The sequence below is a fragment of the Cavia porcellus genome, unplaced genomic scaffold (assembly GCF_034190915.1).
Source record: "Cavia porcellus strain 051 isolate PalLab524CR breed Dunkin Hartley unplaced genomic scaffold, mCavPor4.1 scaffold_12, whole genome shotgun sequence".
Classification (NCBI taxonomy): domain Eukaryota; kingdom Metazoa; phylum Chordata; class Mammalia; order Rodentia; family Caviidae; genus Cavia; species Cavia porcellus.
Genome location: NW_026947495.1, coordinates 73,865,897 through 73,882,160, shown reverse-complemented (window position 1 = coordinate 73,882,160; position 16,264 = coordinate 73,865,897). Strand labels below are relative to the sequence as shown.

The following is a 16,264-nucleotide window of genomic DNA, read 5'->3' as shown; positions in this document are numbered from 1 at the left end:
AACACTTTAATACACATTAGTAATGCCAGGACTACATTTTCACTTTCAATAATATATGTTAAACACTTTATTTTTAATCTCTGTTTGCATCTAAGCCATGTGAATTCCAAAACACTACCCTTTGTCATCTTAGGTGAAATCATTTTTAGAAGCCATTAATCTATTTTTGCACTTTTTTTTCATTTTCAAAAAAAATCTCTAGAAAGAGAAGAAGAAAAAAGAAAGGAAGGAGGAAAAGAAGAAGAGGAAGAAGGTAGGGATGGATCTTAGTTTACGCTACTAAGGGCAAATCTGGAGGTAGCATTTCAAGTGCAAGATGTTGCTTTGGGAGATGATCCTAGGGACCGTCAGTTGGTAGAAAAGAAGTCACATGCAAGGTATAAGGTCTCACACTAACAGACACTGTTATCAGGCAACTGCTGGCAAATGAAGCAAAATTTGGAGCAGCAAATCTGACCTCCAGTGTAGACCAGTGACGCTTCTGCTGCCATCTTCCCAGAAGAATGAAAAGAGGTATTTACAGACCAACTCTCATTTCTCAGGAGCTGACTGCTGCTCTCTGAGATCGGCAGCCTGATCTCTCTGGCAGTTAGAGAGTACGTTAGAGAATTAGCACTGGAAATTCTGCAGCAGTAAGGGGAAAGGTCACCCACAGGCAGATTACCAATGCCCTCTGCCACGGAAAAACCAGAATTAGAACATAAGCAGAGTGCATTTTAAAGCCACTTACAGAGATTTTACTGATTTTAAGCAAAGACTGCAGTGTCTATTTGTGCACAAAACCTAGGCACGTCCAGGTCTAGTACAAGTCAGCTCAACTGGGACAGGGAACTTCAAACATGATGCATAGCAAAAAACAGAAAATCGTGTCATGATTCCCCCCCAAAAGTTTTTAATGGATCATGTTTTTCTTGTTTATTTGTCTAAGGCAAGAAAAGAGAAAAGATGGAGATAAAAGCAGTTCTTTTTTTAGGGGAAGTGTCATTTCCCTATGTATGTGGTGGCAAATACTGATTTTACAAAGAAAATTGGAGAGGAATTATCCAAGATAATGTAACTATTACCTGAACTATTCAGTAAACCCCATTTTAAATACTATAACAAAGTAAAAATTTTTCTTAAAATGGTCTGTTGAAGTCAACATTCCCAAAGCTTTCATCTCTACCTCAGAATGACTAAAACAGTCTTATAGCAGGAAATACTTTTCTAAATGACAATATTTTATGCAATGCGACAGAATAAAGAGCAAAAAATATCCACATCAAAACAAGAACAAACTCATGCGTATCTCTGCTTTCTTCTTACAGAAAAATGTCAGAGGCTCTGAATTGGATCTATTATTCCATGCCTGGTATGATTAGATTTGTTCATAGAAAGAATTTTGAATAACCTTGCAAACAATGAGGCAGGCTTATGAACGGCTCCTTTGAAAATATTTTAAAGTAAAAAAAAAATCTATATACATTGTTCTTAAAACTTTAGTATAATATATTCAATCTGACACTGTCTTGAGACCATTTTTGGTAATTCTCATCCTATTCGAAGATGTATAGAAAATTAGATGAAGGCAATCACCCTTTTACACAAATCTTCATTTTTCCCAACAATATGAATTTAAGGAAAATACCAGAATTGCAACATGATTACACGTGCCAATCTGTTAGTGTAACACTTATGGTCTTTAAAATTTCCATATACAGTAACACCAAACTGCATTAAGAAACCAGGCCAAAAGTATTTCCAGTACTTATCAACTGACATGCAAACCATCATTATCATAATAATAAAAGGTTTTCAAAATCATTTTTCTCTTTTATTTAGGTCCAAGAACCTAACAATATTTTAATTTAATTTGCGCAAAACCTACCTGTATATGGATTTCCCATAGACTCTCAAATTCAAACATACGCAAAACCAGATCTTGCTTCTCACTCTATTTTCATTTCCGTTCTTTCATCTTTCTCTGTGTATGTCCTATTACTTTCAGGTTTTAGTAAATAAATAATACAGTCTTCACTATAGTTACTCAAGCTAGAAAAGTAGCAATCCCTTTCCAGTTATACGCAATTAAATCAGAGTCAGTTCAATTCTACTTAACGCAACAAACTGCTTTTTCTTTCCTCCCCTACCCATCCCTTCTTTGCTAGCCGTGACTTCCCTGCTAGGTCATCTAATTGTATCTTCCTTGGGACAAAGTACAAACCCCTCAGTAAGTCTTTCAAATGTATTCTCAAAGGTTTTCACCCTGGTCTTCTGGGCAAAAGTAAAGACACAGCGACTTGGGGTGGTTTCCTTGAATGACATGGGACAATCGTTCCTGTGCATTCCAGCCCTCTCATTAAGGGAGGGGGGCATCCATATCATCATAGCTACACCTCTGCCATCCAAGGATGTATGCTGGAAAAGTAATTTAGCTCATAAATCAATATTCACTGCATGTCTATTGAATGCCCAACTGAATTAGTCATTAATGAGAAGAAAATCAGTCCACATTGACTTCTGGCTTTGTCAGTGTGATAAGGATTATGAGCACAGCAAGGTCACACACTGCAGAAATACACAGGAGGTTCGAGAACACTTTCCTAAAAGAGATGGAACCTGAGTTAGAAACTGTCCCGGGGGAAGCTGGGAAAGGCCAACGTTGGAAGAAAACAACATCACAAGAAAAAGCTCAGGATGAAAAACAGCATGGCAACTTCAAGGACAGGCAAACAACAGAGATAAAGCGAGACCACGTGGAGAGTTTGTTGCAAGTAGAACTGAATTTCCTCTGATTTAGCTGCACATACAGGGTAAAGGAAATAAGGATGAATGCCAGACTTCTGACTTGAGCAAGCAAAACGAAGATTGTATTATTTGCTTCTCAAGAAGATTTGTGACTGCGCAGCTGTAAAATGTGGATCATACTTTAAAGGTGACAGGAATAAAAATGGGAAATTGATGTAATAAGATCCATATATTAGGAAGATGGTGTTTCAGTGTGACTCTTAATAGACATGCAGGGGATGATCAAGATGATTATGATTTCTTAGAAAACTGTGTATATTCATTAGATTGTAAAAATAGAAATAGGTTTAGGACATTCATATTTGTAAGACAGAAAACTGGAGAAGTTCTTGGGATTTAATTTATACAGAATGAGAACAAAGCAAGATGGCTCCGATCCTGGACTTGTCTACTTCCGCAGATATCTGCAAAGAGCAACAATCCGTATCATCTGTTATTTTTCCATACAGAGGCTACATTCTATACCCTGAGCCTTCCAAGGTGAGAACCTTGGAAATAAAAAAAACGATAGTCACACACTCTAACAATTCATATGAATTTTAAATTTACCAATTTAAAAACAAATTCAACCTAGCTGCTTTCACCATACTTGACGTGGGTTTTTAGAAATGTTTTGGAACTCAGTAGAGCAAGAGACTGTCATCCCAGCAATGTTCCAAGAATGTCAAGATACATGTTTGTGTGTGTGTGTGTGTGTGTGTGTGTGTGTGTGTGTGTGTGTGTGTGTATTCACTAAGGAACATAGGAAAAAGTAGAAAATCTTTTTTAAAATCACTTATATTAAATTAAACAAAAAGGTAATAGATAGATAATTTCCCAACTATTTTCTTTTTTTAAAACTAGAATTGTACCGCACATATAATTTTCCCTATTTTTAAGTAAGTGTACAAGAGTAGTCTTATATAATTAAGTCCTCCAATAAATACTTCACTATATCATATAACTAAGTTCTTCTGGGGCACACTATTCTCCTATTCCACATTAAGAGCTTTCCATTTTTTTTTTCTGCTACAAAACACTGTAATGGACAGACTTGATGAAGAGTTATATGGTGGTTATAAAGCACGATTGCAGTTGGTTTGGCAAACACTGTACACTTGACTTGGAATCTCTAACTGTGAGCAGGATATGCCCCAGTCTTCTCATTCATATGACCTAACTCAGTGTTTATTTGGGAAACAAATGACTTCAAAGTTTGCAAAACAAACTATTGAATGATGACTACTGTATGTTGTGTGTTATAGTTTATAAATTATTTGTTTAAACCTTGATTATTAGACACAAAAGTGTGGAAATTAATGGACTGAGATCTAAGTATAATCAAAATAATTTTCCTGGAAAAATTAACAAATTACACTCCCTGAGCAATGGAAAAATATGCAAATTTTACCTTAATCTCCCAGTGTTGTATATATCAAGATACTAAAATTTCAGTTTAGTGCAACAGGAAAACTAGATTATCTTATTTAAGACATTGGATCATAATATAGCTGATTTTTGCATTTCCTTATAAATGTATTATCAGCTTTTGCTCATTTTTTTCTCTTAAAACTCTTGTGATTTACTTGTTTAAATTGCATCATTTATATTAAGAAAGCTGTGGAAAGAGAAGAATTTGTTTTTATTTGCCTGGGTTGGTCTTTTTTGTTTTGTTTTGTTTTGTTTTTGCCTTTTATTTATTTCTCTAATATTAAAAAAGCTTTCCTGGTATAGATATTTAATGCAATTAAGTAAAAAGAAGACATTTTAAAATTATTTTTCTAAAATTTAAATTAGGTTTTTTTCTACGATACCTTAAAAGACCCTAAAAAACTAAAGGAAGGAAGTGAACCATCAAGAAATAACCATTGGTTGACTGTATTTTCCTTCAAGTTTACAATACTAACACACACACACACACTAATATTTTAACCATAAGAAAGTATTCATCAAATTCTTTTATGCAAAGATCTGAATTTCTGTATACTTCAGATACATTTGTAAAGCATGACTTTTAATGGTTGTAAATGTTTAAATTAGCATTGCTTCATAATTAGAGGGAATGACAGAACATAGTGGCTAAAACTTCAGTTTTTGGAGTTAATAGCTCCAGGTTCATGACTCCATACCAGTTGGTAACTTTGACAAGTTATTTAAATTCTCTGAGGCACTTATTACAAAAATCATTACAGAATTTTACTGAATTAATGCTCACATTTTTATGTAGTGTGTTTTACAGATTTAATTAGGCTTAATCCTTTGTGTCTTTTTTTTTCCAACAGAGGCTCACTGCGTTGTTCAGAATGGTTCTGAACTCATTATGTAGCCCAGGCTTGCCTCAAGCTTATGGCAACTCTCCTGACTCAGCCTTGTGAGTGCTGGGTTTACAGGCATGCACCAACACCCTCAGCAATGTTATGTCTCATCATACACCACCACAAATACAGATTTTGGCTATGAAGCTTTCAGGAAGCGAATTTTTATCTAATAATTCCTTATATTTTTAGACCCTGATTTCCTTCCCCCACTCCATACATCTTTCCTTCTTTCATCTTACTCTCTACCTTAGTTTTTTTTTTTTTTTTTTTTTTGTCTTTTTCATTTTTATCGGTACCGGGGATCGAACTCACAACCGCCTGCTTGCTTAAATTTTTTTTTTGTCTTTACCTTAGTATTTTAAATATTAAAATATATTCAGGTGATGAAAGAAAATATCCTTACAACACCTGTCTTAGTTACTTTTCTTGTTGCTGAGACAAAAATACCAGACACTCTAAGATTAAAGAGGAAATGCTTACTTAACTCACAGTTTGTGGAGGTTTCAGCCCACAATGTGCTGGCCGCAAGGCAGGGTGTCACATGGCAGAGGGGCAACAGTTCAAGGCGGGTAGAAGACAGCAAAAACAGCAAGAAAGCACAAGACGAGCCTCTTTCTCTGCCTCAAATTGTATCATCTACTGAGATCAGAAGGCGCCAATCCAATCAGTGGACCTATCTAGCAATCACCCACCCTTAATCCCATCACCCTTAATCCTACCATGGAGCATGGAGCCATGAATCAGTCACACATTCTAGATTCAGCCATCTCCAAAAAAGCCCCATCTAAAAGTACACAACGATTAGGAAAGACACCTCGGTTACAACATAACAACACCTATGCCAAAAGCCACCCTAAATTTTTAAAGAGCTCTATATTACCACCAAAAGCTGTAGATTCTGAAAACACATTCCAGAATTGATGAAAATAGAGTAGTCATCCAATAAAGGCTATTACTAAGCATTTTGTGAGTAGTCCCACAATAAAGAATGTTCAAGGAAAGAGAATCTGAATCAGAGTTGATTCCTTAATTAAAAGCTGGGCGAGCAACCATTCATTAACTTAGGTTACATAAAAGGTCGTTAGTTTAATGTAATCATTACTATGCAGTTTAATTCTTCTCATGAGACTATCCATGAAATGTATAAGGTATTTAAAGACAAATTTCAGTAAGCTGTAATTCAGTCTTCACTTTTCTGCATAGTGGTAGAGGGTAGGAAATAGAGGCTTTATTAATCTTTGTCTTTTTTAAGTTAGTTGTAATTATATTGTTATTGTTTATCATTTACTTTAAATTATAAAGACATTTCAATTCAAGATACATTTTATATCAATATAATCCAGCACACAAAGTACTGGGCTTGAAGTTATCTCTCTTTAAAATTTTTATGTTTATGTAAAATACAAGTTAGTCTTTCATTACATTTTGGCTCAGGTATTATATTAATTACACTTTCACTTCTGTTGAAGGTAATAAAGTTATATTATTGAGACTACAAATAAACATATTTATGAGATATGAATTATTTCATAAAGCATTTCATAAAGCTGACATGCAATGTGGAACATTTTCTAATGTTAAAACTACACAAAGTGAAAGATCTCTTCATTACTAGTGAATTAATATTACATATTACAATGCAAGCAAATATAAGATTTCTTTACTCTTGAATAGAATTATTTCAACTCTACAGCCCTACTTTCTTATTTCCTCGAAGCTCTGCACAAGGACAATAGCTAAGGAAATCCTTTGTGTCCTACTAACAGGTCAAAGATGTTCTGGAGTAATTATGTGCTTTGACACCTCGACCTTTAATAGCCTTTACTTCCTACAGATTTAATGTCTACTAGGGGACAGCTGAATGCCTATTAAAAAATACAGCATGAATCATTAGTACTTGCAGAACTAGAAACATAATCCTAATTCTATTATTTTATAACAACCTTATACCAGATATATGGGTCTACAATTTTACAAATTCAGTTTGAAGGCCAAATTTTAAATATAACGCAGCAAAACAAAATATCACAAAGTATCAAAAAGATCTCCCCAAATATCAGCTTCTAAATAAATAAAAGTTTTCCTTGACGAGGTTCATTTTTCACCACTATTGCATTATAGAAATGTTATGACATTTTTCTTCACTCTTAAATTGATTCAAATATGATATACTACAAGAACACCCATTGCTCCCCAAAGACACTTGATTCTGTTTCATTTTCTCCATTTTCCTCCTCTCTGCAAGCACTCAACCCCAAATCACACAGAATTGAATAAACTGTAATCAACAGGGAAAATAGAATACAAAACACGTGCTATATATTTGAGGAGTCATTCCCTTCTTCACCCTTGTAAGATATAGTAGACTGTAAAATGCATGTATAAAATGACCATAAAGAGAAGTGTTATATTTGCCAAACCATGAACCTCTTTCTGATCTGCCTTCTCTCACATTTTCCTTATCAAAAGGAATTTCTTCTATCTTAGCAAAACTTTCAAAATACCTCTAACCGTTTCAATTGTTCTGTGGTACACAAAGATAGTTTCTTCTTATCTGTGATCAAAGATGATTGTGATCATTTCATTTAAGTTTAGCCTGCCAAATCCCAATGATACAATTCAGAGTCGATACAGTTGTTGTTTTCTTTATTTAGATTTATCAAGAGAATAAAAAGTGATGTAAATATCAATATCATAAGATGTTTAATTTCACCTGGAAAGTGCTTTACATGGAAGTTTTCTCAAAATAATCGACAGGATATTTGGAACATGATTCCAATAATGTTTATCCTCTTTTCCCTGTGGGTATTTTTCTAAAAAATTCACATTCAACAGCATGTTCAACAGCATGTTACCAGCTGCAAAAGATGTGTTTCAGAAAAAAATTATGGCTTGTGATGAAAAGGTAAAATTTACATCCAAAATTTCCCTTTTCCAACAAACACATCAGATTCTGCATTCTTAAGTAAACTTTCACAAAGACGTTTCAACACTGAGCCACAGAAAATAGATCATGTACTACCAAATGTGTCTAATATCCAAGCTGGGAGTAATTTAAAAACGTAATTGAAGAAAGAGCAGTTTTCCCAACTCTCTGAATCTATTTATTAAAACATTAACATTAACTGTAGGAAGCTACACTCCAGAGGAATTCATCTCTAGAAAAAACTGAGTAAACTGGTCATTGCTTTTCTATGCATGAAAACACTTCAGTCAGAACAATACAGCTAATAAGGACAATACTGCCCAGAGCACATCATTTTTGTGTTTTGTTGCAACTATTTATAGCAACAAAAAGTGAAATAAAAGGTCAAACTCTTTCAGTCTCTTGTTCAAAGTGCAGGAAAATTAGTGAGTTGGCTACATCAGTCAATTTATCTCTGACTACTAAATATGACTAAGAAGTTATATTAGTAGTTTATAATAATCAATTATAGTATCTTTGAGATTGCTCTTTCTTCATTTCCTCCCAGTTTTATTCATCCAATGAACATTTCCCAAACACCTGCCTTATGGGTGGCCTTGTATTGCAAACTAGAAATACAGATGGAGAAATTTAGCTCCTTACTTATTAGAGGACGCATGCATTAAACAAGTTATAACCATGATTTTACAATGCTAAAATTGGATAGTAATCTTTAAAAGCTTGCATCTAACTTCATTCCTAATTTCTAAGTAACACCCTATACAAACTAAAACAATAATGAATTTGTAAGTTAGTTTTTTTTCACTTTTCAAAATATTTTCATTGATCTAATGACATTTTTTTTCAAAAAAGCTCTTTTCCATATATACAGCTGCATTTTTCCTCTTTTACCAAAGAGAAAATCAATACTGAGAGCTGAGTTAGTAGCATCAGAACAAATAACACAGTTTTATCTCCTTCTGACAAGTAAAGGATAGCATATCTTGTTTACATGCTGATATTCTATCATTTGATTTCACTTTTCATGTATGTGAACTTTTAGTGATTTACTAATAGTACTAAAAAGAAAATCTGTTATCCACTATAGGCAAAACGTAGTCTTATATGAAAACTATTCTACACTATGAATAGGTGGTAATTAAAATACTAACGTTTATTATTTTTTCTATTAATACCTGCCAAGAATATCTTCCACAGCAGGAAACAGATACACTATGAAGTTTGAAAGAATGCAGCAGATGCTTGTACAAATGAACAGAAACTGTTGCCTGATGAAAAACCTGTAGTATTCACACTACTTACAATTTGCCAGCTGTGTTACAAGTATGGTAACCACAGCTTTCCTGTATGTCCAAATTAGATGAAAAATTACTCCACTTTCTTTGTACCTAGTGCACAGTAAATGTCTAACAGATGTTTGGAAGGCTTTAAATGAAGAAAAGAGAGGAGAAAAATGTGAACATAAGTCATAAGCTCCACCTCACTAAAAATCAAAGAAAAAGACAAACACACGTTACACAGAAGTGACACATATACTATTCGGAAGATAACCACATCTGACATTTTTAAAACTGTAGCCAATGCTACATATACCAGCTCAAAGACTGCAGAAAAGCAGTTACTTAAAATAGAGACAACATTCTGAGATAGAAATGTAATCTTTATTACTTTTTAAAAGAGAAATACCTTACACATACTTACAGATGTCAACATTATCAAGTAAGTTTAACTTTTTTATTCTAAAAAGTAAAACAGAAAAAAGGATACAAATGAGTTAGAAATTCAAAACAGAAAAAAAGGAGGAGCATTATCTCAGAACTAGTTGTTCCCGTCACAAAATCTAGATCGATCAAACAGTGACAGCACAAATTGTTCTTCTTGATGAACTAAGAGAGACTGGTGGTACAGTTATCTAGCAAACATTTGCACATATACGTTTATATATGTATGCCAGCATACATATAATCTTTTTTTCCTGCTTTCCTTTCCCCTATACCAGTAATTCTGTCCTTTTGAGCACTTTTCTTCCCTGTCATTACTACAATATCTATTGTATATTTTGGATCTTATTACTCTTTCAGATTTTTAAATTATTTTTCATACTAGGGAGATAATATGATATTTATAAATGTTAATTTGATTTATTTCACTTAAGATTACGGTCTCAAGTTGCCTCCATTTACTACAAATGACTCAAGATTATCCTTTTTATAGCTGAGTAATATTCCATTGTATAAAAATACCATATCTTTTTATCCATTCCGCGGTTTATGGGCATTTTGGTTGTTTTCAAGATTTAGCTATTATAAATTGTGGTTTTATAAGCATAGGTGCACATATATCACGGTGGCATGACATTTTCAATTTTTCTGGGAAAATACCCAGATGGGGAAAGAGCTGGATTAAATGGGACTTCCAATCCTAGTTTTTTGAGGAATCTCCACACTGATCTCCACAGTGGTAAGTTTAACTCTTTATAAAGCTGATCATGTATTTTTAAGTTCCACCTACAAGTTAAAGTATCCATAAAGTAACAAATAAAAAATAACCTGGAAGGAAAATTTGTGAATTAAACAAGAAGTAGTAAACAAAATATTCAATCTGAAATCCAAAGAAAGCATCAAAAACTATATGGAAAGGATATTTTCCATTCACAGTTGGCTTTACTCAAGACAAAAACACATGGAAGGCAATAATGAGCAGGTTCTCACTCTGCATACTCCAAGTCCCTCAACCACGGCACTCCACATACCAAGGTGACCTCTCACTGCACTCCAGCTGGCCAGCTGTGCACCTGGAGAATGCTTCCCATTCCAATAAACCCATCGGAGTGTCCTGCCTCTAAGATCCAGTAGCCCCAGCCTGACACACCAAGCATAAGAGGCCAGAACTAGCCTCAGGGCCAAGACTACAAATCCACAGTTTACCTGGAACTTGCTCCCTGAAGGAGCACAAGCCCTGTTTAAGCAGAAGAATGGGGAAATCCCTGAATTAAGAAGTTACCCTGGGTGCTGGATCTTTCTGTTGCCAGATGGAGCAGAAAGCAAAAGACACGCAGAAGGAAAAGGCTTTACACGTGTTAGAACGCAGTAGAAGTCATGAAGGATCACCATGCGTGATCAGAAACTCAGCCAGAGTAACCCTGTGGGGAGATATAATCTAAGAGAAAAAGAACGACAAGAGAGCTGTGTGGCTCCAGAGGAGAAAGTCTGGCACTAGGAGGGCAGAGAGAGAACCTGCCTGAAGAGCCGCACTGGTCGGGTCTCATTTCTCATTTCTGGATCTGAATCCCTTCTCTGCGTTCAGGTGGAGAGTAGACTCCTGGCTGGAACTTCGGACTTCTTCAGCCTGATCCTCGACTTGCTGACGTAACCCAAGTGAGTCTTTTTCCTTACAAACAAAAGAACTTAGCATCCTCTTCTCTAAAAAACAATAGCAAAGACTTCACCATCTACAACTCTGTAAAATATGTTTTATGTGCTCTAGCTAATTATTACACTCTCAAGGAATTATGCCACTCCGATTAAAAGGGGAGGAAAACTATATCAATACATTACACATCTCGTCACTAAAAACAAGTACACTCTCCCCAAAAAAGAAAACATGCTCTTCGCTTGTAGGTATCTGTCCTTCTTTAGCTACTTCAAAAGCAAAAACAACAAACTTATGCTATAATTTCTCTCCCTTCACAAACAAAGCACACATTTTCCTGTGGCTTCTGTATTTTTTGGTTGTCTCAAAATACTATGTGTATTGTATTTTTATGTACTCAAAAAAAAAAAAACACTACATGTATTCTCAACATTATAAGGCCCCACATCTTTTCCCAGAGTTATGCTAGATTTTATTTTCTCATATCATAAACACATTAACTACTGAATTTTCCCAAAATCATGTCTTGCAGTTTGGGAGGAAGAAAATAACAGGGGTAAGGAAGGTGAGAAGGTGGAAAGAGCAAAGAGGAGGAGTGGCACGCAGGAAGAGGGTAAAAAATAAAGATTCAAGAAGGAAAGGTCAAAAGAGCTGGGCTCACGTGTGCATCTGCACACAGATAGCACCACGTTCTTATGAACAGCACTTGGGTTCACCATTGGGTCCCCTCCATCATTTAGCGAACCCCTTTCTGGTGAAGAGAGCACCCCGTGGTGGCAAACCTATGGCAGGAGTGCTGCAGGGGGCTGTTTGCTGCCCCTGAAATCTCTAAGGAGTCCCCCACACACTGACATCGTCACTCTCTTAAAGACTGGAGGATAGAGCTGTGGGTCACATCACTTCCCTGCCTGCAGCCGGTCATCCTGTTACAGAGATCCAGACACCCACGTTTCTAACTGTGCATCCTTTCCCAAGCTTCAGTGTGGTAACTGTTACTATCACATCATGATACCTGTTTCCAAATACACTGGATCACATAGTACTTTTGTCACACCCTCCCTCTAGACACAGAAACTCAACAAATAAATTCCACTCACTGGCATGAATGAGCCAGGCTACAGAAAGAACACCTGTTATAGCCCTGGGTGCCTACATTTTAACTAACTCCTCTTTCTCCACTGATGTGCCACACCCACGAGGGAAAGCACTGTGTTGTTTCTTCCTGGACTCCTGAGGCTAAGCAGACAGTTCAGAGGAACCTTGGACCTGATTCTTCTGTGGAACTCATCCATGGGTCCTGTGGTCAACAACACCCCCAGCACCTGGCCCTGTCCTCTATCGTCCAGGCCTGTCCACACAGACATGGGCAAATGCCAAGATAAAACTGGAAAGAATGTCATTCCAGTGATTAAAATGTATTCATTTAACCACTGTCTGTTGAATGTCATGGACATGCCCACACAGTAGCAATGCAACAATGAACAAAAACATCCTGTGCTTTCACAGAACATATACACTAACTATCCTAACTGGGAAACTAAAATTTAACTACATATAAAAACGTAACACCACTGTTCATTTGTTATCACCACAAGTAAAAGGATGTCGGTTTGCATCTGTTACCCAATGTAAAGGAGTATCTGGAAATTCATCTCAAAAAATAATTTTCTTGGCTGGGAGAAGAATGGGATTTAAGCAGTAAGCCTATGATGCAGACTGTCTTAGCCACTTTTGTCATCCCTGGGACAGAACACCCAATACTTGCAACTGAAACAAAGAAGCTTATTTTGGCTTATGATATGTAGAGGTTTTAGTCCAGAGTCAGCTGCTCCAAGTCAAGATGGCAAAGCAGAGAATTATGGTGGAGCTGAACTGCTTACAGCATGCAGAACAGGAAGCAGCGAGCGAGGAATGGCAGAGCCAGAAAGAAAGATAACCTCTCCCAGACTGAGTCCCCAGTTTTCTGCTTCTTCTGCGTCTTCTAACCTGGAATAGCAGGTCAGCAATCAGCCCCATAATCTAGTCACTTTGCGAAAGCTGCCCCCCGCATAAGTGAGTGAGGCTTTGGGGAAATATCTAGATATAAACCACAACATTTCATTACAGCCTCCAAAAGATGCAATTGCCTCTCTTCATGTAAAATGCATTTAGTCCACCTCTTAAGAGAGGCCAAAGCCCTAACAGTTCCAACATTACACGAAGTCCAGTGAGATTCAAAGCTATGAGACTGTGAGAAAATAAAAAATCAAATCAAATGAAACCTCCTCACATATTAAAAAAAAGCACAGTACAAACCTGCCTGTTTCAATAGGAGGGAACAGAGGGATAAAAACCAATGGGACTGAGAAAAGGCTGAATCCCTGCAGGGCAAACGTTAAGTTAATTAGTTCCATGTCCAGCACCTGGAGCAAGTTGTGGCAAAATGTGATCTCCAAATGGCTTGGAGGCTTACACCCGTTCAGCACTGCAGGTGGTTGTAGCCGTCATGGTTTCATAAGCTGGCTTTGCTTAATCCTTGTGGGTTTTCTCAGATGTTGCATGATCCTGGCTTTTCCAATATCCTGGGGTCTCCTTTGCACTTTCAGCTTCACTCTCACTGCTTATCATTCTGCCCTCCCACTACCCAGACTCCTGGCTTTTCTTTTGAAAGCCAAGTGGAAGCCTTTTTAACCCCATGACTGTCTTGTTTTGCATGAAGGTAAAACTAGGACCATGTGGATAACACCAAGGTCCTGCATCAGCTGGAACGGTAAGCAGGCCCTGCTGCATCTTGCTGGTGGCTGCAGAGACGTACTTACATGAACTGCATTCTGTGAAATCAATAACTTAAGGCAGCCCTTCTCTAACGGAGAGCACTTAAACTCTCTTCTCAGAGCAACAGTCTTTCACTTTTGCAGGCCAAAGAGTGGATTGTCTTCTTTCCTGATATGCCTTTAAGCCATTTTTCCTATCTCCCAACAACTTGGCTTCTTTTGATGCTAACATATTAGAAACCAAGCTCTCCTTTAACTTCAACTTTGCAAGTTCCAACCTTATAGGAGCTTTAGCTCTGCAGTTTGTTTTTGATCTGCAATACAAAACTGGTTGAAAGATACCCACAGTACCCATATCATAGCCTGAACACTGAACTGCTTTGAAATTTCCTCCAACAGATAGATTGGTTCCGGTACTCTCCATCTCTTGCAAAGTCTTATGAGCAAAATGTAGAAAAAGTTTCTGTCAGAGCATAATGCATGTGGTCTGGAATCCAACTGCCACTGGAGTCCTCATTCCCAACTTAACCTTCTTGAGTCAGAAGCTTATAGTTCGAATTTCTAACAGCAGACTGAGCTCCAATCATAATTTTGCATTGAATTTGACTTACACCGTTCTAGGGCTCCTTCTCTAAATAGCATCTCTAGGCCTTTCCAAGGTCCTTACATGAGCCTGTTCCAAAGCACACTGACTTACAATGTGCTGTAGCATTATAACAGCAACTTCATTTCTGGTAGGAATATCAGCCCTAGCTATTTCCTCACCACTGAAACACAAAACTCCACTCCCACAACTGAAAGGAGGAGAGCTTTTATTTTGGTTTGCTTTGTAGAGGTTTAATCCATAGTTAATTGACTCTAATGCAAAGGCTTAAGGCAGAGGAGAGCTGCTCATAGCACAGAAGACAGGAAGCAGACAGTGAGGGAGGGAAGACATAGCCAAGGAGATAAACCCTTCCAGTCTACGCCTCCATCCCTTTTGACCAGCACCTACCTCCTAACGAGTTAGCTATAAAGCCACATAATCCAGTCATCTCCTGAAGGGCCCAGGTTATTCACAGTCTTTGGGGGAAACATCTGAATATAAACCATAATACAGATGAAGCTAAAACACAGAGAATGGTGTACATATTTCCAGACAGATAAGAGAGAGATGCAAATGCATAGAAAGAAGATAAGGGAGGGAGAAAAGAGAGGCTTATTCAGGTACAGTAAAGGATATTCAAACAGTCAACACAGAAATAGGTACGATTAACACTCAGATATAAGCAAATATAACTTTGGTTTTGTCTTGCAATTTCATCCATCATCATGAACTTTATAAACCCCAATCTCTCTAGAAAACATATTTTTGCTTTCTGGGGTATAAATATTTTGTTTGCTTTGTTTTTCCTCACTAAGTCCTATTCCTCTTACAGTATAAAACTTTCAACCCAAGTCATTCTTCTCCTCTTTCCAGCCTCTCAGGCTTCTCCTTCTTCTCTGCCGTCTTGCTTAGTCGCTCTGGGTGTTGGAAGTGCCACAGGAAGCTAGCTCACCTGATGGGGCTATGCAATAGAGCAGGAAGACTGGACAGCTGGTCTTGATCATTTCTTTCCCAGCTGGATTCTGCAGTTCCCGTCATTTGATCTGACTCTGGCATTGGGGTGGAATTCTCCTATTAAATTAATGTTCTTATTATTTGTTCTCTCTCTATCTGCCCAGCTCTGTCCTGCAGCGCTCTCTAAGGGCCCATATGACAGTCTTTCCACGGTCTTCTGACATCCCAGGAGCAGTGTCGCTTCTTTCACCTCATCCTACCAAGCAGTTTCTGCATTTCCCATAACACAAGCAGCAAACTTGTCAAAAGACTTCAACCAATATTCATTCAAAAATTAACAGCTTTCTTTTAGTAATTATTGAGAGTCCCCAAGTATCTTATGCTTCCTCATAAACAACCTGGCCACCAGGTATATTTTACAATGAAAAATGGCAGAAATAAAATTCTGCAACATGGGCAAATATTATACATTTTTTCCAGCAGAGAAAAGCAGTCATACAATCTATTCCTATTAGCTCTCTGAAGTTCCTGGCCTGTCATTTAACTCACAAAAACAAAAGAAAAACAACAACAACAACAAGAAAAACCT

General features: G+C 36.9%; 1 protein-coding gene across 15 annotated transcripts in view; it reads right to left on the bottom strand.

The window, feature by feature from the left end:
* The window catches only part of Gulp1 (GULP PTB domain containing engulfment adaptor 1), a 255,414-nt gene that overhangs the window by 170,493 nt on the left and 68,657 nt on the right, over positions 1-16,264 (bottom strand). The gene's annotated exons all lie outside the window — the stretch shown is intronic.